Source organism: Pyrus communis, chromosome 8 (genome assembly GCF_963583255.1).
Source record: "Pyrus communis chromosome 8, drPyrComm1.1, whole genome shotgun sequence".
Classification (NCBI taxonomy): domain Eukaryota; kingdom Viridiplantae; phylum Streptophyta; class Magnoliopsida; order Rosales; family Rosaceae; genus Pyrus; species Pyrus communis.
Window position 1 is genome coordinate 16,102,389 of NC_084810.1, and position 25,620 is coordinate 16,128,008.

General features: G+C 36.4%; 1 long non-coding RNA gene across 5 annotated transcripts; it reads left to right on the forward strand.

The window, feature by feature from the left end:
- Window positions 1-9,229: 9,229 nt before the first annotated feature.
- On the forward strand, window positions 9,230-13,343 carry LOC137742799 (uncharacterized). 5 transcript variants are annotated; one of them, XR_011069433.1, is made up of 8 exons: window positions 9,230-9,633; window positions 9,732-9,797; window positions 9,891-10,431; window positions 10,530-10,619; window positions 11,584-11,668; window positions 11,851-11,968; window positions 12,825-12,915; window positions 13,276-13,343. It is a non-coding gene; the product is annotated as an uncharacterized lncRNA (long non-coding RNA). The 5 variants fall into 5 exon arrangements; XR_011069435.1 differs by lacking the exon at window positions 13,276-13,343 and adding an exon at window positions 12,713-12,786 and having other exon boundaries at window positions 12,864-13,153; XR_011069434.1 differs by lacking the exon at window positions 13,276-13,343 and having other exon boundaries at window positions 9,891-10,270; window positions 10,374-10,431; window positions 12,825-13,153.
- Window positions 13,344-25,620: the final 12,277 nt, after the last annotated feature.

Here is a 25,620-nt window from a genome sequence, read left to right on the forward strand (position 1 = left end):
GGAAAGGTTTCAGGCAATCAATTTCAGATCGAACGTTTGATTTTAGGTTCCGACGATTGCTCTCTTTCTCTTTGTCTTGCAGGTAAGAGCAAGAGTAAAGGAAAAGACAAGGAAAAAACATAATATAAGATATTTTTGCTTTCAATTATGATAATATGAGATACTTTTACTCTTGAAGAAATTGATGCTGATATAAAATTTCTCGATCAAAACTATTTTCTTGCTGAGGAAATGAGTTGAGCATTTTAACAGACTTGGTTGAAGAGGTATTCTCGGAGAAGAAGAAAGATGAGTATTCAAAAGGCTTTATTGAAGATGCATTCTCAGATAAGAGGAAGAGTGAGGCATCCTTGCAGGTCTGCCTTGCCATGGAAGACGGATGTCGACATATATAGGGATTTTCCAATAGTAGATAGTGGTGTTGTTGGGACTATTTCCTTTACGCTTGTCGACAACAGTGGTGTAGTTGAAACAGTGGTGTAGTTGAACGTATTGAAGTTCCACATGATCAGTCTCTAGTGCTTCCCCCTTCTGGGGTTCTGTCAAGTATTGAGACTTCACATGAGCAACCCTTGTGAAAGCTCATTTCCTTCTTCATTTTTTTTTAATTGTTTTGTAGTTGTAACTCACCTTTTAAAAGATAAGAGTATTGGCATATTATTCGATTTGCAGCTCGAGACAATATTTCCTATAAAACTTAAATTCAGGAGTCATAATCTAATATCATTAACTATTGCAAATGATTTAGTATGTTGCAATAATATCATAATTAAAGAACTCATTAAGGCAATTTATACCATCCAATGGTATTGAGTAATTTGTGTTTTACCCTTCTAGGGCTTACTTCAAGCAAGTTGAATACTTCATGGATTTTCTACACTTCCTGACACATTACCCTTTTGGAACTTATACAGAGCAATTTTCTCCTATGTATACTTGAGGGAATTACTTATGGAGATATGATGTGGGCATCTCACAACCCTTCATTTATAATTCTCCATTCATATGAACTCATTTATAGAAGTATATCATAATTTCAAGTTTCAATTAGTAACCTTGTGTCATATCATGTAAGTGTTTTCATTGTCTTACAAATGCTCATATGTAACCTTCTTGGTTCAACATGTTTTGGCTATTTGTATTATATATATATACACGTCCACTTTTCCATGTTCTTACAAAATTGTAATGGAATTGCCTCTCCATTTTTACGAATAATTTTTCCTTTCGTCAACTAACAAAAAAATGTGACTCAATATCAACATACCTCATTGATGAATCTAGTATATAGTAGCTACTTGTAAAAACCAAAATTACTATTGGTTATCATCAATCCATGATCCCATATTCTCATGCACATGCATAAAAGCTTTTCATTTCTTTGGATATCTATTGCCTCTTTAAGGGCATTACACTGCCTTTTCCAGGACAGTTATAGTTTAGAAAATGCGGATCATAACCTCCTCTTGAGCAATATAGAGCTTGGATTTTAATTTCCACTTCTGAAAGTTGAGTCATTGGAACCTATATGTCTATCACGCTTCATGCATGAGACATCAAAATTACCATGCCCCCCCCCATTGTCCTTTCAGGACGTGTATCCATGCGGCGACTATCATTCTTCTAGCATGCAATAGTTTAGTAGTGTCATATTCTTCCTCTTTTTGAATGACTGAATCTTTTGAGTCTAACAGGGGCATAATTCTTGCAGGCACATTTGCAACTGTTATGTGATTTTATCACTTTCATTGCATCATTAAATGCATTTGGTATTTAATTGGCAATACTTTGAAGATGAACAATTATTCTCACTTCATTTTCACATTGATTGCTTTGTGAATCAAAATAAGACAAGGTGGGTACATCTCCGTCAATTCTCATTGTTCTTCTGGAATGGTCTTTTATCCCCCCAATGGTGGGAAAACTATCTTATCAAAGTGACAATTCGCAAACCTAACAGTAAACATGTTTCAAATATTGAATGATAGATGGTGAATCAAATCTACATAAATTCCCAGTTTGCGCTAAGGTTTCATTTTAGTACATTGTGACAGTGCAATAGGCATATAGACAACATAACCAAAAAACTCGTAAATGTGTAATGTTTGGCTAGTGCCCAAACACGAGTTGTACTGAGGAGTATTGATGATTGGCAACAAGTCTCAGTCGAACTAATGATGCATCATGTAAAATGACATGTCCTCATGTAGAAAATTGCAATTTCATTTTCATGAGTAGAGCACGGGTAATCAATTTTAGCCGCTTAATAATTGCTTCTGCTAAACTATTTTGAGTATGGACATGAGGAACATGGTATTCAACATCAATGCCCAGTTTTGCAATAATCATAAAAAGTTTGAGAAGTAAATTCTCCAGCATTATCAAGTCGAATAGGATAATTTGGGAACTATGCTCGTAATTGAATTATCTGAGCAAGGAGTCTCGCAAATGCTGCATTTCGAGTAGTCAATAGGCAAACATGTGACCATCGAGTAGATCCATCAACTAAGACCATAAAATATAGAAATGATCCGCATTTTGGTTGGACTAGTCCACAATTATTCCTGAGATCTTTAATTCATATTTTCGGAATTCATGCATGTACTCAATTGTACATGGATTATATCATCATTTATACGAATCAAGGAACTTCTGGTCCTTATTTAAAGTCTATGGACTGAGGCTCTTATGGCCTTTATTACAATTAAGTTATGGCACTACGACACTTAAAAATTATGGTACTCATCAGGGAACTTCATATCTGATCTTATTGTATTCTGAGGATCAAGGGACTTTATGTCTAATTTTTTTTGTATGATGATGATCAAGGAACTTCAGGTCCAATCTTTTATATGACGGAACTTCAGATCCAATCATTTTATATGATGAGGATCAAGAAACTTCAAGTTCTATATATACTCATCATAACAAAATATAAGTACAATAAATAAATTAAAGCAATAGGCAGTAATTCCAGCCATGGTAAATAAATTGCCTTTAAGGAAATAAAGCTTGTGACAAGAGCTTTAAGCCAGCACCATTCATTTAAATATATCAAAAATAGAAAAAAGGTGATGATTAAGTCTCCATCATTTTTTCTTCTTTTCTTTTTCTTTGTATGCCATATCCTCTTGTTTCATCCCTTTTATTTTATTTTAGTTTTATTTTCACAACTCTTAAGTATTTTTAGTTACCCAGGAAGTGATAGTAACAATATGTCCCAGTTTGTGTTCCTCCTCCGATGAGTTTCGAAAGAGTCGAAACGGTTCCCGTAAATTTTGGTGCCAAGAGTAGTGTCTACACCTTATGAGAAGATCAAACTGTTAGATCTAACTCAAATTTTAGTATAATATGGACAAGAGGGTAACAAACAACTTTTGTGAAGAAACAATTTCGATCTGAGCTATTAAAAATGAAATTTTGATACTCATAAAATGGTTGTCTAGTATTTTGCGGATTGGAAACTGGATTGGTGTTTTAAACATCTGCGACAATCACACCATTGGATTTTTCTGAAATTTTGATATGTTTTAGGTACTAGGCGAATGAACAACTTTCAAGAAGGAAGTATTTCAATCAGATGTCTGGAAGTTGGAGTTTAGACACTGTTTACATGGTTGTCAGTTTTTCCTACGGATTTTGAGTCTGTACCATTTGTTCTTCTGTGAGATTTCAGCCGACAGAGGTGAGAGGTAGGTAGTGCTTCATTGAATTTGTGGCATTGTGCTTTCCACTGACACGAGAACCTTTCATGCTAATAACGTATTGTGAAATCGGCGGTATGTGTGCAGTGGATCAAATGAAATAAGACACAATATTTACGAGGTTCCTCAACAGTCAATTTAAGTGGAGCACGTCATCGGGGTAACAATAGTACAAGGATAACTCTCTCTATTATTTCCCACTTCTTCCTCTCTTTCATTTCCTCCATAACTTCCTTTTATTGATGTGTTTTTCTCATACTTTGGCTTCATTATATAGACAAACGAATAGGCAAAATGTCAAATCAAAACCTACCAAACTTACTACATAATGGACACCACACCTACTATTTCCCCTAAAACATCCACTTTGGGTGGCATGTTTATGAATCCATATGTGGCATCCACAATTAGAGTTTCATAACAAGGTTAACATAAACCTTACCCTTCTAGAAACAAAAACAACAAAGATACAAGGAAAAGGAGGGGGGGGGGAAATGAAACCTAACCCCTCTAAAGATGAACCTAAAGTTCTAAACCTACAAAACAGAACAAGGAACATGAAAAAGAAAAGAAAGAAAAAAATTGAGACAAACTTGTATGCCAAGATGCATATTAATTTGAGAAGCAGAAACTAGGAAAGCCAACATATTGTTTGAAAATACAGCAGCACAAACAGTCACCATAGGGGAATCATGCCATACCAAAGTTGGAGAAGACAAGCCCATGTTAGCAAAAAATTTCACAACTACATTTCCTTCACGATATATGTGAGAGGCATAGAAAGTCATCTTTCGAATGCGGTCCAAACAAATAGACCATTGCGTAAGAAGAGGCCAAGAAGGATCAAAATCAGTCGATTAGAGAGTAGAAATAACACTAGAAAGTCATTTTTTAACTAAATACAATGCCAACCACACTGATATGCAAACTCTACACAGATAATAACTACTGATAATTATGCATAAAAAGAGTTGCAATGACCATTCCCTTGGCAGAAACCAGCAAGAAACTGACCATGGCAATCCTGAAAAACTCCTTCACAAGTAGGAGGACCAAGATTTCCTTTAGACAAACCATCTGTATGAAGTTTAATCCAAGGAAACCAAGGAGAATACCAAAACACATGAAGGATAGTTGGTGCCTTGCGAGGAATAAGTTGGATTCCCAGAGAAGAAATGATACGAGCATCAAAACCCGAATAATAACTAGGAATCAAGAATACTATAAAAGAGTTTTTGGTTTCTCTCATTCATCTAAAAGCACAAGAATAATCACACAAAAAAATATTCATTTTTTTTTCTTCTAAAAAAGAACTAGCTGGTAGCGTCATCACGGCAATCCATACTTCAGGGGTCGGGGAAGACTCACAGAGGCATTTCAACCTCTCTTGGCTACCGTCATGCAATTTACCATCCCGTCATGCTATTCGCCACCCCCGCGAATCAAATCATGTCGTGTGAAAAACGGGCTTAAAATTGGTCCCCAACCACTGAGTCACAGGGTGGTTTACACAACAAAATATTCTAAAGATTGTATTATAATTGAAATAATCAATTAATAAAAAAAGAGATAACATAAATTCCAATGAAGGAGATAATCATTCCAAATATAGATATATTATCAATCCAAATCAATGGTAGTGTTTTTAGAGCATAAATAACATGATGTTTTAAATAAATATGATACTTTAAATAAAAATTCTGTACCAAACCAAGAAACTTTTTTTCTTAAATAACTCTAAAACCATCTACATTTTCTCAAAACAAAATACAGAAATATTAATTGTAAGGTTGTTCATTTGCCATCGGTGTCTAAAAATATGGTCCGATGTGCCTCCAGTTGTCGTCAGGAACTACAGTGCAACTTATGACAAATTGCAGACAAAACTAAGTTTTAGGAAATACATAGAATTAGGATTTATGAGTTGACTTAGGGTGCGTTGAATCCAAATTAGGATTTGTGAGTTGACAAATTGCAACTATAGACTAAATTATTTTTAGGATCCAAATTTTTTTTTTTTATCATTTTTAATTTACTTTTGCCTTGAAAAACAATAAACAAACAAATTTTATATTATAAAATATTATTTAGTAGTTATTTAATTTTTAGAAGCCTAGTTAATGTTTCACCTAAAAGTTTGCCGATTACTTTTCAAAAGATGAGAACCTAGATAACTTGCAAAGCTCTCTCTCTGCCTCTTTGCAATCTCCTTCTCTGCCTCTTTGCTTCCTAACAAATCCATTGCAATTCTTAAAATCAAACCAAAAAGCAAGAAAGAGAATGAAAATTTAGGAGTCAAGGCGGGTGCATGTGTGATTGGCTCGAAGGTGGGAGATGGGGGTTGAATCTGGTTTCAGTTTTTGGGTTTTCTTGGTTTCTAGTAGGGATGGCAATTTAATCCGTCAAATCTGATACCCACAGGTAACCGACCCGAACAGTTCAATTTTGAGCAGCAATTTCGGGTTTTTTACGGTTATGGGTAACCGTTAGGTAAATTGTTCGGTTTCAAGTTTGGTTATGGTTATAGGGGTATCCGATCCGAACCCGTACCTGAACCCATCCCGTTTTCATTCTTTAATAAAAAGTATAAATATTTATTATATATATGTTTTTATAAAAGAATGAAACTCCTATGTTTTTTCTCCAACAACTTTAATACTTCATGGGAGACTACAAAAGTTTTGAGCTTGTAATGCACACTTCAAAGCCTTCGAGTTCTTCCAGAAAACACACGTCACTCTCTCTTCACATTCCTCCCATTTTTGTGCTCTGTGCTTCTCCCGTCCCTCACCTTTCTCTTTTTCCCGTGCTCTCTCCCTTACCTCACTTCTCTGCAACTCTCTCTCTCTCCCTCTCTCTCTCTCCCTCTCCTCATTACACTCTCCTCAATCCTCACCTTTCCCGAGCTATGCACACACGATGCCACCACCCCACCATCTCTAGCCGAGCCCTCAAACCACACCCTCCAGACCACACACCATCTCTGCAACCTCTCACACTTTCTCCTCGTCCCTCTCGCACCATCACCTTAAACTCCCCCGAGAACCAACCACCGAGACACCACTGGCCTCCTCGTCCCTCTCACTGTTTAATCAGTTAAATTTTACGGGTATAGGAAAACCGTTACCTGATGGGTTCGGTTACTGGGAATACCCGTTCGGGTTTTTTTCGGTTTCGGGTACGGGGAAAACAAACGGGTTCGGTTATGGGGATGGCACATCTGAACCCAGTCCGCCCCATTGCCATCCCTTGTTTCTAGCTTTTTTGGATTTTCTGGGTTTCTAACTTTTTTGGATTTTCTGGGTTCAAATTTTGAGAGTTGAATCTGGTTTTGAAAAGGGATAGACTGCAAAATTCCACAAAATGGGTTTACAAAACTCCACGGAATGAATTTCTCAGAGAACAAGCTTCTAAGAGAAAATGAGTTTTTTGGGAAGAGGAGTTTTCTGGGAAATGAGTTTCTAACCACAAATCCATGGCCGCTTCACAAAAAGGAGTTATCTGAAGAAAAAAAAAAATATAGGAGTCTGCAGATATGAAGTGGAGAAGTCGCGAAAGGGTGAACAGAGGAGGGGCAAAGCAGAGCTGGTCTTAGCAATTTGCCCAGTTTCCGAGGGGGGTGGGACGGGGCTCGCTAAGAACGCCTAGTGAGGCGTTTAGTCTGGGCGAGTCCCCTTTAGTCTCATTAAACCTAGTCCCCTTACAAACAAACATGGGATTTCATTAATTAGTAATCCTAACCAGTCTAGTGAAACTTAACGAGACCAAACAAACACGCCCTTAAATTGTGGCATTTTTTCGCATGACATTTTGAAGATAAGTTCATCTCATATAGAAGAACATATCCCAATTAATAAACACCTAAAAATCAAACCACTAAAAATAACGTGATTTTGAGTTTTTTTTTTTATGGTGGATATTGTGATTTTCGTGTACAAACCATGAACAAGAATGCACAAAATTAGAGCTTTCGTGTACACACTTAGGATGCCGTGCAATGAATTTGCTACATAGAGTTTCCTCTAGGGTTTCCCTATAGGTCTCCGCTTTTACTGTGATGAACCGGACGTATAAAGAGATTTTTGTGACAAGGCTACGAGGGAGAAATTCCTCTATAAATTTCGACTGCAAGGAAATGCACTAACCCTCACCTCATAACCTCTATTTATAGTAATCATGACAGACTTAGCGTGTAGATAGGTTAAGCTGGTTGGTGCTCAAGTCAAGCCCATCTAGTTAGCATAATTCTTGGGATACTCCAAGGAATATTAGCTCTTGAGTATCTTATCTCTACGTGATCAAGGTTATATATTATGAGATCACCTTTCATTTGGGTTGGTCTCAACTATTTAATTATATAGAAATATTATTTCGTTTAATTAGCAAAAAAAATTTATTTCACTTGTAAGACATCAATATGAAACGCAAACAAGGCATCAAATATGGGTAAAACTTTCGCCCCTCATCAGTTTCCATACCACATTCGTGACGATTTCAAACGCAAAGTTAAAGAGAAATGCTAAGGAGACTCTCAAAATGGACTCTTCACCACCTTTTATTTCTTTTTGAGTACATCGATATTTTTACACTAAGGGGAGGGGGAGTTTGGCTAAGCCACATAATGAGCAACCTAATTTGGTATCAAATTTGTTATCCACAAGATTCGAATCTAAAACCTTTCACTTCCAAGTGAAGAGGAATACCACCATACCATAATACTGAGTGACTATGTTTTTAGTGCAATGAATGTTTTTATAATGTTGACATGAAAATTGTACCAAAAACATGAAGTGACGAAAAATCCATGAAAAATCTAACTTTTAAGAAGTCTCCTTAATATTTCTTAAAGTTAAAATGATATGTATAGAATCACGTGCAAACCAACAAATAGAAATACCTATGGTTCCAACACCAATAATTAACCACAGCGGCATAAAGCGGGATACTCATACTTGAAAAAGAAACTACAAACTCTCTTGAAAAGGTTAAAATACAAACCCAACAAACTCAAGCTGAATTTTTTTTTTTTTTTTTTAAATACTCCAACCATGTAGCATAGTCCAATTTACTTAACCATCTACAGCTCATTTACAACATAATAATTTTGTTTTTTTTTTCTTTTTTTTATATGAATTTCATGTCTACACGTTCTATAATTGATTGACAAAAATGATGTTGGCATGTGGGCACCACAATTATTTTCCAAAATATATGATAAACAAAACAAAGTGTAATAAATACTAGTTTTGCTCACCATCATAAATTATAGTGTGTATTTACTATCTTCTTCATCATCTTTAGATGAATTTGAGTTTCGAGATACATGTAGTAGATAGATACATATCTTATTCAAACTCATCTAACAATGATAAATAAGATAATGAATATTACCATCGTTTAAAAATGATGAGCAAAATTGCACTCATAATAATCCCTCGTGAAAAATGAGTCAGTCGAAGCTTCCAATACGTTTCCAATCCGTCGGATTCAGTGCCTCCAGCTCGCACACATTATATATACTAAAACCCAGTTGAATCTGGCACTGTTCAGAAATAGTAAAAGGGCGGAAATGCCCTCCAAATAATTTTCTCAGCTGGGTTTCTCTCGGCTTCTGTACAGTGAAAGGGCTGTTTTGCCCTTTTGATTCCACGCGTCCATCATCCGTGCATGTTTTGGCTTTGGTTATTCTGGATCTTTCTTTTGTTTTCGCCTGTTCTCTCTCGCATATCTCCAGTTGCTTTGTTTCTCGCCGTCTTTTTTCTTCACCTTCGCTTCTGTTTTCTTCATCGTGTTGCTTCGTTGTTCAAAACGTCGACCATTTTGCTTAGTTGTTCTTCGATTAATGGTCACAGTTGTTAAATTCTCTGCCTTTTTGGTTCGATTCCAATAATTTTTTGGGTTTTTGGTTGGTTGGATCCGGGTTTTCCAAGTAAGTTTTACATGTATATTACCGCACGGGGTTTCGATTTTCCATTTTTTTTGGATTCTTTTTGTTAATATCTCATGGACTTTGCTTTTTGATTTCAGAAATTTTGTGCCCATCTTGGGTTCGCTTCGGACTTGGTTGCGACCGATCTAATCCGGCGTTTCCAGGTGAGTTTTGCATGTTTATCAGCTTATATGGTTTCGATCTTTTGTTTTTCGTTGGATCGTTGTTGTGCGTGTCTGATGCGTTTTGTTTTCCAGATTTGGGAAACGGTCCCTTTCAGATTTTTGGATTTTTGATTCTGATTCTTGGAACTCTCTGTGCTAAAGGTATATAAATGTATTATTTGTTTTTTCCTTTGTTCCCTTTGCGGCTGAATTTTTTTTTTTTTTGGTTTTGTTTTGGTGATTTGGGACCTTTTTTGCGTGTGTTTGGGTTGTTAATTGGTGAATCTATGGGGTTTTGTGATTTTGGATTTAGGAATGGGTTTTATGTTGAAATTTCCTTTTTGTGATTTTGGATTTAGAAATGGATTTTCATTTGAATTTTTTTTTTTTTTTTTTTTTTTGTGACTTTGTGGATATTGGGTTGTTGATGAGATCCAAGGGCGGAGATTGGGATGAGAAGAAGATATTGAGAGGTTTGGTTTCATCTTCTACTCTCTCTCCATAACCGTTAATCCCCATTACCTTTCAATTTCATCTTCTACTCTCTCTCACTCTCTCGCTCTCCTCTGCTCTCAGATGGCTCTTGAGGTCGCTGTCAAGGCCGCCTTGGGCGCCCCTCATCTTCTCGGCGATTGTACGTTCACAATTCTCTCTATTTCCCTTGATTTCCTTTCTGGGGTTTGATCAAATTTTGCTACTTTGGTATAATTTTCCATCTTTTGCTTCTGACAGGCCCTTTCAGCCAAAGGGTTCTTCTAACCTTGGAGGAGAAGAAAGTGCCCTACAAATTGCACTTAATCAATCTCAGCGACAAACCCAGTGGTATTTTACTTGGTTTGAATTTTTGATCCCGAAAATACATGCAGGCATAGATGGAAATATGTGATTTTTGTACTTTTAATGGATTTTGGTGTATTTTTTTTTGGAGTGTCTGAGGAATTGGGTTTGGGGTTTTTGTTGGTGATTTGTAGGTTTACGGAAGTGAATTCAGAGGGGAAGGTGTCTGTCACTGAGGATAAACTTTTTGTTTTCAGGTTAGCACTATTGCTTTTTCCTACCAGTCATTGGTGTGCTAATAGTGTTGAGAACAATGCCTAATTTAGTTTAACTCTTCTCATTTTGATAATTACCTTTTCCACTGCCTTCTTGAACTTGGAATTAGTTTGATAGCATTTTGGTTTTAAGCGTTTATAAAAATATTTCATTCCAATGAACAAGTCATTGATCTATTAACTCTTATTTGTTGAAGATTTAGTGCTAAAAGCTATGAGTTACAAGTATTACATTCCATTCACCAAGTCATTGATATATTTAATTCTTATTCGCTAGAGGATTGAGATTTTAACTCTTCTCATCTTTGCTGCAGCCAATAACAAGAATAAACATTCTCCATTGCTTCGCCCGCTTCTACCAACAAATTGAAACCTAAACATTAAAATTTCATGACAACGATTTCACCCATTTATCATAAAATTGGTAGACATAACTTCATACCATCTCAGAGCAGAAATAAAGGTTTTAATTTTCTTTTACTTTGTTATTGCTCACTCTCTGTTTACTTTTCCTCAATTTAAGTCTCCAAACAAGCTACTGTTGGTAAGTCCTATCAATCTTCAATTTTTATTTTTCTTGCTTTGATTTCAGTTCTTTTATTACTAATTTTAATCATTTGTGTCCACTACTGATATCTTGGTATGTTAGTTTGAAAATGTGTCCCTTTGAATTTTAAAATTTGGCAAATTATTTGAAGCAATTCTAATTTTAGCTTTATGGACTTTACAAAAAGGAAGATGAGGAGACAAAAAGAAGTACAAGGGGATGCATTTAGCTTCCACTTTTGAGGTTCCAGGCATCCAAAATCTGTCAGACTGGTGAGCTCAAAAAAAAAAAAAAAAAAAAAAAAATCTCATTTTGATATAAAGTTTGGATTTTCAAGTCTGGATTGGATTTAATTTTACATTTAATTTGATGGGTTTGATTTATATGCAAGGACTTTGCTTTTATTAATGCATAAAATATTAATTAAATTTTAATTAAGATGCTAACTTTGTAGGTACCCTAGAATTAACAATGTAGCTGGAGTTCTCCACTGGCTTAAGCACAGTGGAGAACTCAAGTACATAACTCTCTATCTGTTTCTCAATCCTGGAACCTCTGGCCTCTGCAAGAAGGTTCGACTCTCTTTCTCTCTCTCACACTTTTTTTTATTTATTTATTTTTTATTCGTAATCAAATTTCCTTTGCATAAATGATAGATCTGTTGCAGTGTAGCTGCAAATCCCACCCTCTGTTTGTTACTTTGTTCCAATTGTTGCAATCAATTTTTCATTGTTTATTTGGTCAATTCTTGCATTGTTTTATTTGGTGAATTCTCAATTAACGGCTGGTTCTTCTTGCTTGGTCTAATTAGGTAACTTAAGAATTTCATCTGTTGATTAAATTTCATGTGAGAATTTTTTTTTGTCCTGATGGATCTTTTTTTTATTTTTTATTTTTTTTTTACCATTATTCAATTTTTTTTTTTAATTATGTAGCCGATGAGTTCGGTATTTCTTTGGAGTCTCTGCAAGTTTAAAGTAATCTATGTTGTTATTTTGATTGTGCGTTTGGTGACTGACGCTATTTTAATTAGAATGTTTTCAATTTAGTATCATCTCAATCTCAATGGGTTTTTATGATATGCCTTATCAGTGAATTTATCTACATTTTTCAATGTTGGTCTCGACGATTGTGATCACTGCACTCTGGATTTTGTTTGAATTCCCAAATTAGTCGAACATTTGACAAGTGCTCCTTCAATAAATTTCAAGTAAAGAACGTCTACATATGACAATTTTAGGGTTTCAAATTCATTGGAAAATATGAAATAATATTGCATAATTTCTGATTAATGTGAAAAATTGGTACTTTTGTAGTGATATATGCTTTTGGAGAAAGTTGTAAAGTTTGATGCTTTCCAGCTTTAATCTAATTTTTCCATTGTCTTAAGGTATAGATCCCCGCATTTAATTTACTTTTTCTTTTCAGAAGCAATTTGAAGGATTAAAATGTTGTCATTTGGTATAGATGATCGTGGTTTAGCAAATTGATAGCGAGATGGAATACTCCTAACTATGTTGTAAGTTCGAATCACTCATCCTATAAGAGTTGCTTCATAATTGTAATATTCAAAACTAGATGGCTTTTTCAGTTATGGTTCAATTATTATTTTCCTTTTCAATTGTTATTCTTCATTTTTGATGTGGTTGCTGTTTGTGATTTCCATTCAATGTGATCCGTACTCTCAGTTTTCTTTTCAGAATTCCTCTCTTTGCCTTTTCCCAATGTTAATATTTTTCTCCATGATAGAAATTTTAAGGTCCATGTTAATATATATATATATATATATATATTTTTTTTTTTTTCAATTTAGATCCTACAAGTTAAAGGTATTGATGATGGAATTAAATTCAACATTGCTCATTGTTCCTTATTGTAGATAAGGTTGTATAGCAGCAAAACGTAGCACCGCAGCATCGCGCGGGCAGTCTTGCTAGTCTTATCTAACGGCCAAGGATGTCCTAATATAATATTATTATCTGAAATTCCAAGCATCTGGTATCATATTCTTTTTATAACTTAGTGTAAGGCCAAACAACAGTTCACTCAGATTGTTTTCAAAAGGGGCTCTATTGCTTTTTGATGTTTTGCAATTTTATCAATTTATACTTTTTTTAATTTTTAATATATAATATTTATCAATGTTGTGCAAATATGGCTTATATATTAATGCATATTTATCACTTTAATACCTCCTCCTCGTGTTGTAGTCCAATCGAACTTATTACCCAAGTAGTCCAAATCAATCAAATTACGCCATAAGAGACAATTACGAAACCCCTCCATTTGTCGCTCACAACGCGAATTACCACCTTCTTGCTCATCCGCACGAATTACTTCATTAAAATCACCAATGCAACGCCAGGGTAGTGAAGAATTAACTTGGAGTTGCCCAAGTAAATTCCAGGACCTATGTCTTCAACCTCCGCAAGGAAACCATAAAAGCAGGTGAGCCTTCACTAATTAGGCTCCCCCACTCCTCCAACATCAAGGTCCATGTGATTATCAGAGTAAGACTGTAGAGACAAATTGGCCTCCTCCTTCCACATCGCACCCAAACCACCTGAACTACCTTTACTTGGTACCGAAAACGAACAATCAAAATTCAACTGTGATTTTAATCTTTCCATATGCTCCTTCAAGCTCTTCGTTTTGCATAGAAAAATCACCATGAGATCTTTAGCAAGGACCAGCCTATTTAGTGCATGAATTGCTCGGAGGTTCCCAAGCCCCCAACAATTCCAACTTATGCAACTCATTGGTCTCTGTGGGGATGATACATGTTAGTCTCCACCGTTGTTAAACTCATTGGTGCATCATTAACGAAACACTCTTTGCTATCGGTGCTTCTCTTTCCAAACCTTTATCCCGACTTGTCCTCTTACCAAGGTCTGGCAATTTATTTTTTCCTCTTTTAGAGCTTCTACTTTTCTTTCTCTAAGCCACCCCAGCCTTGTGCTTTTTACCTCTTCCTGTTTCCCCATTACTATATATGAATGGTGCTAAGTCAAATGGGTTGACCCCAATGAACACACAGACCTTTCAGACTGGGCTCTCCCTAAATCCACATGCCTCTGGACCCTTAACTCTCCATTCCCCATCAAACTTAGACCCAACTACTAGGTCGCATCACTCAGACCTACAAGATGGGGCCCATCTTGAATCCTTTGCGGTTGGTGATAAATTTCTTGCGTTAATGACGTACCAAAAATCCTAACACCATTAAAAGGGCTAGGGGATTGCTGGAATGGAAGAGTTAACCCTTTCCAAGCATTAACCTGCATAATTAAAATGCAGGGCTTCATATGGCATAATAGCTAAGGGGTTCTCGCTCAACATCTCAAAATCAATAGCCATTTCATTAAGATCCGAGAGAGATTCCCTAGAATGGCGGCCTACACTTAATGCTAGATTATTTCCAAAAACGACTGTATTCACAATCTCGTCGGAAACCTACACCATCTTGGCAGTACCCAATTCTCCCTAGCGACCTAACTCTGACGCCCTTGACTCGGTTAGTCTCATCATCTTCACCCACTTCAGACCCGGTTGCCTTCATTGACCAACCTCCTTCTTGCCCGATACCATACTTTTTTCCTTACCCAAAACGTCATCCTGAAATCACCTACCATAAGGTTTAGAACAATCGTCAGCATAAGCACCCTTAAACCTGTTGCATTGTTCCTTAACGTGATCCATCATCCAACAAAGGAAACATGTAAGGGCAACTTCTCATAACGAATGTCAACTTCCACCACTCGTCCTTCCAGTTGAATAGCCACACACCAGCGCAAAGGCTTAGTGACATCAATCTTCACATGTATGCGCAAAATACTACCATACTGCTTATCTTTCCGGCTTTGATCCGTTAACACATACTCACCAAACAAATTTCCTAGGAATGAGCCCATCTGTCTCATCATGTAGCAAAAAGAAAGCCCTTTGATTTGCACCCAAAATTCTTGAAAACTTCAAAGCAACTATAGTCGGGCGTGTAACATCATCTGCCTTCTCTAGGACTAACAAAGTTTGCTTATTGTACAACCAAAGACCTCCCCTTTCGACCATGGAACGCTCTTGCCTCGAGTTAAATCCAAAAGCAAACCTATCATTCTCCAGTTTGAAGATAAGAACATTAGTTTTAGGTCTCCATAGATTCCTCATCTGTCGATTGAAGTTCTCCTTGTTCACCAGCTTTTGTGTAAGGATCGTGCCCATAAGAAAAACCTTATTTGACTTCAAGGCCAATGCCTTCTGTTTGTCAACAAAGATCACCTTCTGTTCATCCTCTATTATCGCAAACCTTCCAGAAAACCTCGTGATAATATCCTCCATAAGGTTATTGACCATGACCACCTTCTCACATAAAACCCATAACGATGTGCAAAGAATCTCTTGATTCTATACCACACCATAAAGTAACAGGACTCAGTTAGAGCCATCTTTCACTGCAATGACGCGATAGAGCAATCAAATTAGGCAAAATCTCGAATTTCCGTTGGGAAGTTCTCGTCGCTCTCCTAGGGTTTTCTTAACCTAGAGAGCCTTTTTTTTTTAAATGTGTTCATATGAAACAACACTTTTGTGTTTGTTTCGACAAGGTATTAGCAAAGTACAAGGGCCCGTTTGTTACACCTCCTAAGGGGTTACTGACTTAAGTTGGACTAGAATATCATGTTTGGTAAGCCAGAGACTAATAATAAATAAGATTAGGTGCGACTCGCTCGCCTTACGTGCCTCGCTAACACGGTATAGCTAGTCCCGTGCTCCCAGCGGGTATTGCTAGTCCTATCCGCGCCTCTCTTTTCATCGTCCTAATTCTAAAAGCATATTTTACATCAATCCGATTTCAGAAGAAAATTTTCTATCGCCTCCCTTCCTCTTCCTCCCATTTCTTCCCTCTTTTGTTCTTTCTTCATATTTCTCCCTCCTTGTCCGCTATCAGTGACGGAGCCAGAAATTCATGTTAGGAGGGGTACGCTTTAGATTGAAACTAAAAAATGTGTCCGCGCGTTGCTGCGGGACTTGAATGCATCACCTTGAACTACACGAATAAGATACATTTTACCTAAATGAGGAGAAGGATAGATGAGTGAATGCGGCAGTTGATACGTACTTATTACATCAATTACTATGACTAAATGACGTGTCAATTCCATCATTATGCAATAAAAAAACGTAGGGCTAACGAATATGACCAATCATTCTAACATTCTTCCTAGCTTATCCAATCTAGATGACAGAAATGGCTAATTTCGTTGACCAATTAACCGGATTAGCTAACACTTCCTAAAGAGATATTCTTCATGCTTCACATCTCTTAACTGGAGCTGTAATAGAATTCTAGCATAGTATCCCCAATGCTATTGAATTGGATGACGAAAATGCCGAATTTCTAAATAGCTCATCATATACTTGTGATTTGTGAATGAAGATTTTGTATTCATGAATAACGATCAAATGCTTGACCATTATCGTGCTAAGTAATTATCAATCACATATTTAAAATCCAGGCACAAAAGCTTTAGAAAGATAAATAAAAAACCCATATAACTAAATAGGCTTTGAATATGCTATCAGGGCACAAAATTATATACCTAAAAATGGCAACAAACCAGCTTCTTCCTCACACGACCCGACTTTCTGAAATTTCCCAAGAAGATAAATCCATTAGCAATTGAGAGAAATTCAAGATATACATAAATCAAGAAGCCGAGGAGCAGAATGTTCAAACCTAATTACACCAGAATCTCAAAACGACCGATGCCCCGGAAATAGCCATGCCCTATTGCTTCTCCTCGATCCCGGTTTGCTCTAAAATGGGGGTGTGACTCATAGTTTGATCTGGAATGGGAGTTTGACTTCTAGTTTGTTCTATAATGGGAGTTTGAGTTATAGTTTGCTCTACAATGGGAGTTTGAATCTTGACCGAATAAAATTATTGATCAAAATCGTTCTATTTATTAATGCTTGTTCAGAGATATAATCATATCAAACAGAAAGACTCAATCCATTGCAAACATCAGCAACCCTAATTTCCCACCAAAAGAACTTAGCTCAATAGATTTCTTAGGAAACAATTCTTAGTCGTTGCGAACCACGAACTACGCAACCGAAACAGAACCGGATTAAATAAAAGCACTTTGAGTAAAGAAAACAAAGTGAAATATGTTTTCCATGCAAATAATCTTTTAGCTCTCCAGTCAACACTTTTGATATGTTTTATTTAAAATGGTTTCTGGAATCGGTCATCTCACAGGGTATTCTAACTCTCTTTTTCATTCATTTCACACAAACCAATCATCCATTTAAAATAGGGCTTGGATAGCCTAATGTAAACTACACAAAAAAAGATTTAGAACTTGGTTTCGGCTGAAAATAATTTGTGCCTCCAAATAATAATGCTTACCCATAACCTAGAATTTAAAATTAGCATTTTGTGGCATTTGGATGTGAAAACTAAAGCGGCAGGTGGCAACAGTGGTACCAAATAACAATTCTAAATCTAGCAACAGAAGCCGGCTGATAATTAACCCAGAATATAAAATCTAAATAAGTTAGAGAAAAAATCACCTCAAATCTTTGCTTCTCTTGTACTTTGGTATTATGGGGTTGACTTGTAAACGATAGATAAAGTCCTGAAAACCAAGAATGAAAAGCATTCTTTCAGTTAACCAAAAACCATTCATAAACGGAGTACGACATGTAAACAAAAAATAAATCTTGGAAAGCAGACATAAACAAACTTCAATCACAATTACTTTAATACATATTTGGATAGAAAGGAAAATTGAATTTATTAAATTTTGATATAAAGAACATTAACTAATGCAGGAAGAACATTGGTGCCTCAATGGCGTGAGAAGTACTCAAAACAAACTTTGTGATGTGTAAACAGAAAATGATCATGCTCTCCAACCTAATGCAGAAAAAACATTTGAATTCTTCCATGACATCCATGTTTTGCACATATTTATATACCAATTGAGAATAACAATTTAAAGCCCCCCCCCCCCAACCCCTTCTCCACCACCCGAAAAATTCACCTAAAAACCACATTAACCGCCACAGTTTAAGAATCCAGATTACATTTTTCAACAAAAAAGAATCAGCCTTCAATTATTAGCCTAAATATTGATTTGCAAACACAATGTAGCAAAAGAGTTGTTCAATAGCTCATTTTGGATTATAGGAAGTCCATTCAAAGAACTGAAAAAAGCATAAATGAAAATATTCAAGAACCAACCTTTTTTGGAAACCATTGGTTCTAGTCTTATGATCTTTGATTCATTTAGCGAGAACCAAATTAATCTGAAATAAAAGGAAACTTGTTAGTTAAATCAACTCAAAATTCAAAACTAATATAGATTGACGGTGAAAAAAGGCATTCACACACACATAATGCAATACACATGTGTAATATACAATTGAGTAAGATACTTTGATGCCATGTGGATCATTAACTGTTCCCTTGAGCCACAATTTTATTTGAATTAATGTACTAAGGATTAATGCTATGTACATTGAAAACGTTGAGTGATTGTTCTATCAAAAGATTTGACCACACAGGTAAGCCATGCGGCTTTGGATCGATATTAGTACACTTACATGCAAAAAATTATGAAATATTGATTGGTTTATTAATAACGTTGATGAAGATTCTTGTTTTTGGCGTGTCTCAATGAATGTTGTTTTGTTACGTCGTTTTATTACTTAACATTATTAGTTAAATTTAAATACATAATGTTATGATAAAATGATTTAAACTTAACGTTATTGGTAACAACATACAAAGTTTCAAAAAACAACATTGAACTTAAATAAGTTTGATGTGAGGATTATTTTGAATTTAAATCATGGATCTCTGCTCTAATCTGTGCACACACAGCATACACATTTTAAAACAAATAATAACAATCACAAAAGAACCAACATAGTGATGGCATAAAAATCTCAAGCATGTGGCATCATCTGTCAATGAACAAAAATAAGATGTATCATGTATTGCAGAGGAATAGATAACTGAGAATTCCATTCAGAGTCGCCACAACGACAACAAAGAATAGAAGCATGAACAAAAACATGCAAAACACATACAATGTGTTTTTTGCATAGAGGTTGTAACACTGAAAAAGTAGCAGAGCAGGAGGAAAAAGAGAAATGGAGAGCAAGGTGGTAGCCAAAAGAGAAAATCAGAGTTATTAATATCTTCTTAGCTCTCCTAATTTAATAATTTAGACTCAAAATAAATTCTGTCAGATGTCTTTCCGAATCCATGTTTTGAGAAAGATGGTATTGTCCAAGAAGAGCGGGACTTTTCCTTTCTAAAAAATGGAAGCCAACAGCAATCATGAATAAAAGTGGGCAGAGAATATAAAATTCTACTTGTCTTTTCTTGTGGCTTTGGTGGGTTTGGCAAATGGTTTATTTTATTTTATTTTATTTTATATTTTTTTACAGCAATGGACGGCAGCAAGAAAGGGGGAGAGCAGACAGGCAGCAGAAAAGTAAGAAATAATCAAATTGGACTCGAACTTACCAATTTTCTATTCAAATAAACTAAAAAAAAGGAGTTGGAATAAAACTAACCTCCGTTTTCTATATGCAGCAAACTGCATCTTGTTTTTGCCTTAGTTAGCAACATACCATTGGCTCTGTACACACCAAAAAAACACAGTAAACACCTCATTCATTACTAATAACCATTTCAATTAATTTATTATTTAGACAAATTTTTCAACGATTCCGAAGCTCAGATAAAATCTGTAGGAGAAAATTGAGATTATATGCAATTGTATGTCAAATAACCAGAAAAATACCATATATCCAATATTAAGTGCATACACCTATAAACTAATCTTTATATATTCTTTAAAATAATACAGATCAATGTAATCTAAAACATTGAAAACATTATCATACAATTAAAGAAAAATGATGCAGAAAATTTTCTTTCTATTATTTTCAGATAACTTTTCGGGCAACAACTGTGACATCCCGTCCCGGGATTATTAAAACGTACGTGTGAAATTACAATTTTGCCCCTAGTTCGGTTTTGTCACGTTGTGGGTTGTTTGGTGTGTTGGGGCATGTGTTGGAACCTTACACACTCCCACACACACACACTGACACTGCTCTCTCTCTCTCCCTCTGTCTTCTCCCTGTCTCCCTCTCCCCCGAGCTCCCATTGCCACTGTACATGTACGGACACACACCAAGAACCATTATCCCGTAGCAGATCGAGGAAACCAAGGGTGGAGTTGTGATCGTGAGGTCGAGGGGAGCACGAATATACCCTTTTCAGGTAAGAACATCGACGTTTTCACGTCGATTTCTTGAACTCCGTTTTGGGTACTGTTCATGCAAAGTTTGTACATTGAGTTTTAGGGATTTCTGAGCTTGTGGTTGTGTTTGTGAGGTTCCCAGGAACTTGGGAGTGGCTCGTTGGGTGAATTTGGACGTCGGGATCGTCCTGTTCGAAGTTGGCCGATTTTGGAAAGTTTGCACAGCTATGATTTAGTGAGTTTTAGCCCTTAAAACTTGTATGGATGTGTTCTACTAGTCTAGGGCTTCAATTTGGTGTAAGAAACGTGAAAAATGGTTGAAAAACGAGTGAGAAAACACGAGTTGCAGGTTTTCCGGCGACGGTGCCGGCGACGGCGACGGCGCCGGCGTCGGGGACTGGCCGGAGAAGAAGCAGGAATATTCCGTTAAGTTAACGGAATATTCCTGACGGCAGGGGTTAAGTTTAACGGAATATTCCGTCAGTCTGACGGAATATTCCTGACGGCGTCTGTTGACACCGTCAGTGTGTCTGGCACGTGGCCGCGCGTGGGGGCGCGTGGGTCCGTGCCTGTCCTGGCGCGTGGGGGCGCGTGCGGGGTCCAAAAATTATTTTAAAAATATGGTTGTGATCCTGAGGTTGTGTAGAGCACGTTGGTATATTCATTTATCCATTTTGAGCAATGTATGAGAAGTTATTACGAGAAACGGGTTATGTGCTTTAAAATTAACGTTTTTATAGTTGTTTCGCATTTAGGTGACACATACCCCGAGGACGAGCGTGCACACGCGAGACAGGGGGGCTACGACCCTTCTACATACCAGTGAGTGGGCTTTTGTTTTCCGTATATACCTATATACATTTATATTCCCAGAAATTGATTAAAAAGGGTTATTTACATTATGCCATGCACTTTATTATTATCGTTTACGCATCATTGCATGCATTATTGTGGCATACATATACATATGCATATTGGGTGCTGTGGACGCACAGGTAAGTGCCAGGTAAGTGACATTCACGTTTATGTTTCAGTGGTGGTTTGAGATGCCTAGAGAGCTCATAACCTGCACCCCCGGTGTTAGTGCTCCCGCCCAGAGTAGGGCACAGTCCTTCACGTGATGTTCACCTCCCGCACCATACGCTCAGCTTGGATCCAAGTTAGGTGCATAGGCCTGTCGTACAGACCACATTAGGTGGTTCCGACTCGTAGGTGACCCGCGATTATTCGCACAGTCTTCACGTGATCGTAGCACTAGAGCGTACATATGTATTACACCCAGGCCTGTCGTACAGACCACCTTGAGTGGTTCCGACTCGTGGGCAGGTTCAGTTATAGAGTTGAGATTTGAGCTCTAGATGCAGCCGTACAGGTCACGTTAGGTGACTCCGGCTGCCAGATGTCATGATGTTGATATGATTTATACCTGGGCACTTACATTCATTATAAGACCTTAGCATGGCATATTCTTGAGCACGAATGATCTACCCTTGAGCATGTTTGGCATAATTATACATACGTATATATGTTTATTTTCTGGGAAGTATACAGGTTTTACGGCGAAGGGTTAGAATGTATTTTACTAAATGATTTTCAAAGAGCTTTGTTTTTGCCCACTCACGCTTTTGTTTTGCGCCCCTCCAGGTTCTAGTTGCTTAGCTGTTGCGGTGGTTTCCCTTGAGAGTTTTCCGGCGTTCTGACAGACACTCCACATTGTAGGGTCGCCTGCGGGCGTACTACTATTGTCGTTTTTATTTGGGCTGCTATAGACCTGCTCCGGAATTGTATCTCACTTACTAGCACTTATTCTAGTACTTTGTACGCTAGATTTTAATTATTCGTACTTTTATATTACTGTTCTATTAGCTTCCGCACGTGCACATGGCTACGTCACCTTCGTGTGACGGCCAGCACTCCCTGATCTCGGTCGGGGTGTGTCAACAACCATTTCTTTTATCCCATTTGTCCAACACCACCCGTATTTCAAACAAAAAGGAAGAGTTTAATAACTATTAATTTCAGGCACTTTCCAATTCTCAGCTATGATAAAGACCATGGATAATTTATTGTGTCCATTTTCCTATCATCTTAAGTGGCCAGAAACTCAAAATTTCTTATCAAATGTGTTAATGCTGCAATATATAGGATGACGGAGAAAATTCCAGTGAAGATTGGTTGAGCAAATTGACAATGTCACTACTCGCCTTTAGAAAGATGTCTTTTCTAGTTACCATTTCAAAGTGTTTAGGATCCCAAAACTCGTAATCGATTATAGCGTGCCTAAAATCAAAAAATGACCTTCACAAAAACTAACTCAAAAACCCTAAATCCCTAAACCAGATTAGTGTGGTTTCATCCTGTTAAAGATACGAAAAATGAAGCCATTCAAGCGGTTAAGATATCTAGTAATGATCGTGGAGATGCGCAGTTGGAAGAAGATGTAAGATAAAAAAACTTATTACTATGAAATGAATCCAATATCCTAATGTAAAGGAAATTACTCATAGTAGAAATTCTGAATGGACAAAGTTTTGGCTTCCCTTTCCGGCTAAACTTGATTAACTGGGAACCTTTTTTTAATGCAATCAGCGACTTCATGAGAGAGAGAGAGAGAGAGAGAGAGGAATATTAGGTGAAAAGTAGTATTGCCAAATCACACAGAGATCAAAATCTTGAATATATATGTTTAACCATATCAAACATCATTTCGTCGAAACCGACTTCACAAACAACTTCTTCTTCTGTTTTCAAATTTTCAGAAACACAACAATCAACTATGTTTTCGAGAAAATTAACAAAAAAAGAAACCCTCTTTGATTCAGTTTTCTCAACAACCAAACAGAACCTAAAAATTTCAAGCTTACATTTTTGAAGCAAGCCATGGATAACATTTGCAATTTCAGCTCCGTAGCTTTGTGATTAATACTGCAAAAAATTAAAACAAAAAATTATACGCATTTAGAGTAGAAAAAGAATGAATTTATGCTAGGGATTCGTCAGATAATTTAAACTAATTGAAAAATTAAACAAAATTACCTTTGGGTGTTTAGGGTTTTGGGGGAACTCTGTCTCTGCGTGAGGTTATAGACGAAGGAAGGTGATGACTAAACGCGCGAGGCAAATTAGGTTTGTTTATTAGGCGCATCTGAACCGTCTAAACATACTAAGGAAATCAAGATGCATCCAAAACACAAACAGTCAAATTGGAATGCGCATGGAGAAGCAGAAGAAGAAAAAGAAGATGAAGAGGGGGTAGTCGATAGCTTACCCGACACTGGTCGTGGTCGGAGTTGACAGAAATCAAAGAAGCCCTGTGCGATTTCATCGTTGTGAGATGTGATGGTCACATCATGATTTTATCACCTGAAGGTCGACTCTTCCAAGTCAGAAAAATTAAAATTCAGGAACAATAAACTAACAGAAACAAATTACAGAAGAGGAAAAAATCAAATTACCTCAACAAAAATCCATGATTATTCCATGAGTGCTGATTCTATAGGTTTTAAAGGGGGAAGGTTTTTTTTATTTGAGATGGAGGATGTTCGATCTGGGGATTTTAGGTGAGCAGATGGGATCTGAGGGAGAGAGAAAGAGAATGAGGAAGAGAATGGTAAAGTGACGATCGCGCCCTGCCTTTCCACGATCATCAACACGTGGCATCAAGATCAACGGCAAAGAGAGACAGTGGCAGCTTCGTAAATAAACTGAAATGTGATCCAAAACACTGTTCATTTCTACAGTGCAATCTTTAGACTAAAGTAATGGGCATAATACATATATAAGCATAGTATCGTTCTTTTGGTGACCAAGAATACATGGTTAACTACAATTGAATTTGATATCAAGAGTTGAGAATAAAACATTAAAAGCACATCCATGCCTACACCTTTGTTTTGTTTTTTATGTTTTTTTTTTTTCCCGAGTACATCGATATTTTTACACTAAAGGGAGGGGGAGTTCGGCTAAGCCACACAATGGATAGCCTAATTTGGTATCGAATTCACCATCCACGAGATTCAAACCTAAGACCTCTCACTTCCAAGTGAAGAGGAATATCACCAGATTGTATTATTGAGTAGCTACACCTTTGTTAAAACATAAGGCATAAGAGAATTTGAAAGGTGTTTTTTTTTTTTTTTTTTTTTTTTTTTTTTTTTTTTACTTACATAAAAACTTTTTCTCTTCTTGATTTCATACATGATATAATAGAGAGAAATGAGAAATTAACCAAAATAATAGTCTGCAAGTAAAGAAAAAATATTATATATAGGCATGAAACGGAGAATATGGTCCACTAATATTATTATAGAATTATAGAATTATAGTTTTGGACTTTTGATTCAAAAATTAGAAGCTTTATATTTGTTGGATTAAGGTTAATAGTGGTATTATAAAATTGATTAATAGTAGTACAGATTTATAAGAAAAAAAAAAATTCAGGGTAAAAAGCCTACCATGGCCTTCTTGAGACGTTGGGTTGTGGTTTGCTGAGTTTGGGGATACAGAAGATAGCCACGGCGAGCTCGAGAGATGTGTTTTGCTGGGAATTTTGTTTTTTGTTTTTTTTTTTTTTTTTTTTTTTTTTTTTTTTTATCTTTTTCATTTCTTAAAATTTGAGAATTTTTTATTTTGTAAAAGTGAAACAGAAGTGAGCAAAAAATGCTCCCACCAAGAAAAGCCGCAGTTAAATCATACCCCAAAAATCCGAAAGGCTTACACACACAGTTTACTCTCCCCTGTGCGATCGAGATTATCGATATATTGACCAAAAAAATGGAAAAACAAATTTTAGATACAAAAAATATTTCTGTCATTAGCTTAGTCTAACACTGTATCAAATTCTTCATTATTCTCATATTATTTAGGCCTGGTTTGGTACTGAGGTAATTCTGAAAAAAGCTGGTATCAACAAAAGCTAGGAGCTGTTTTTGTATTTGGTA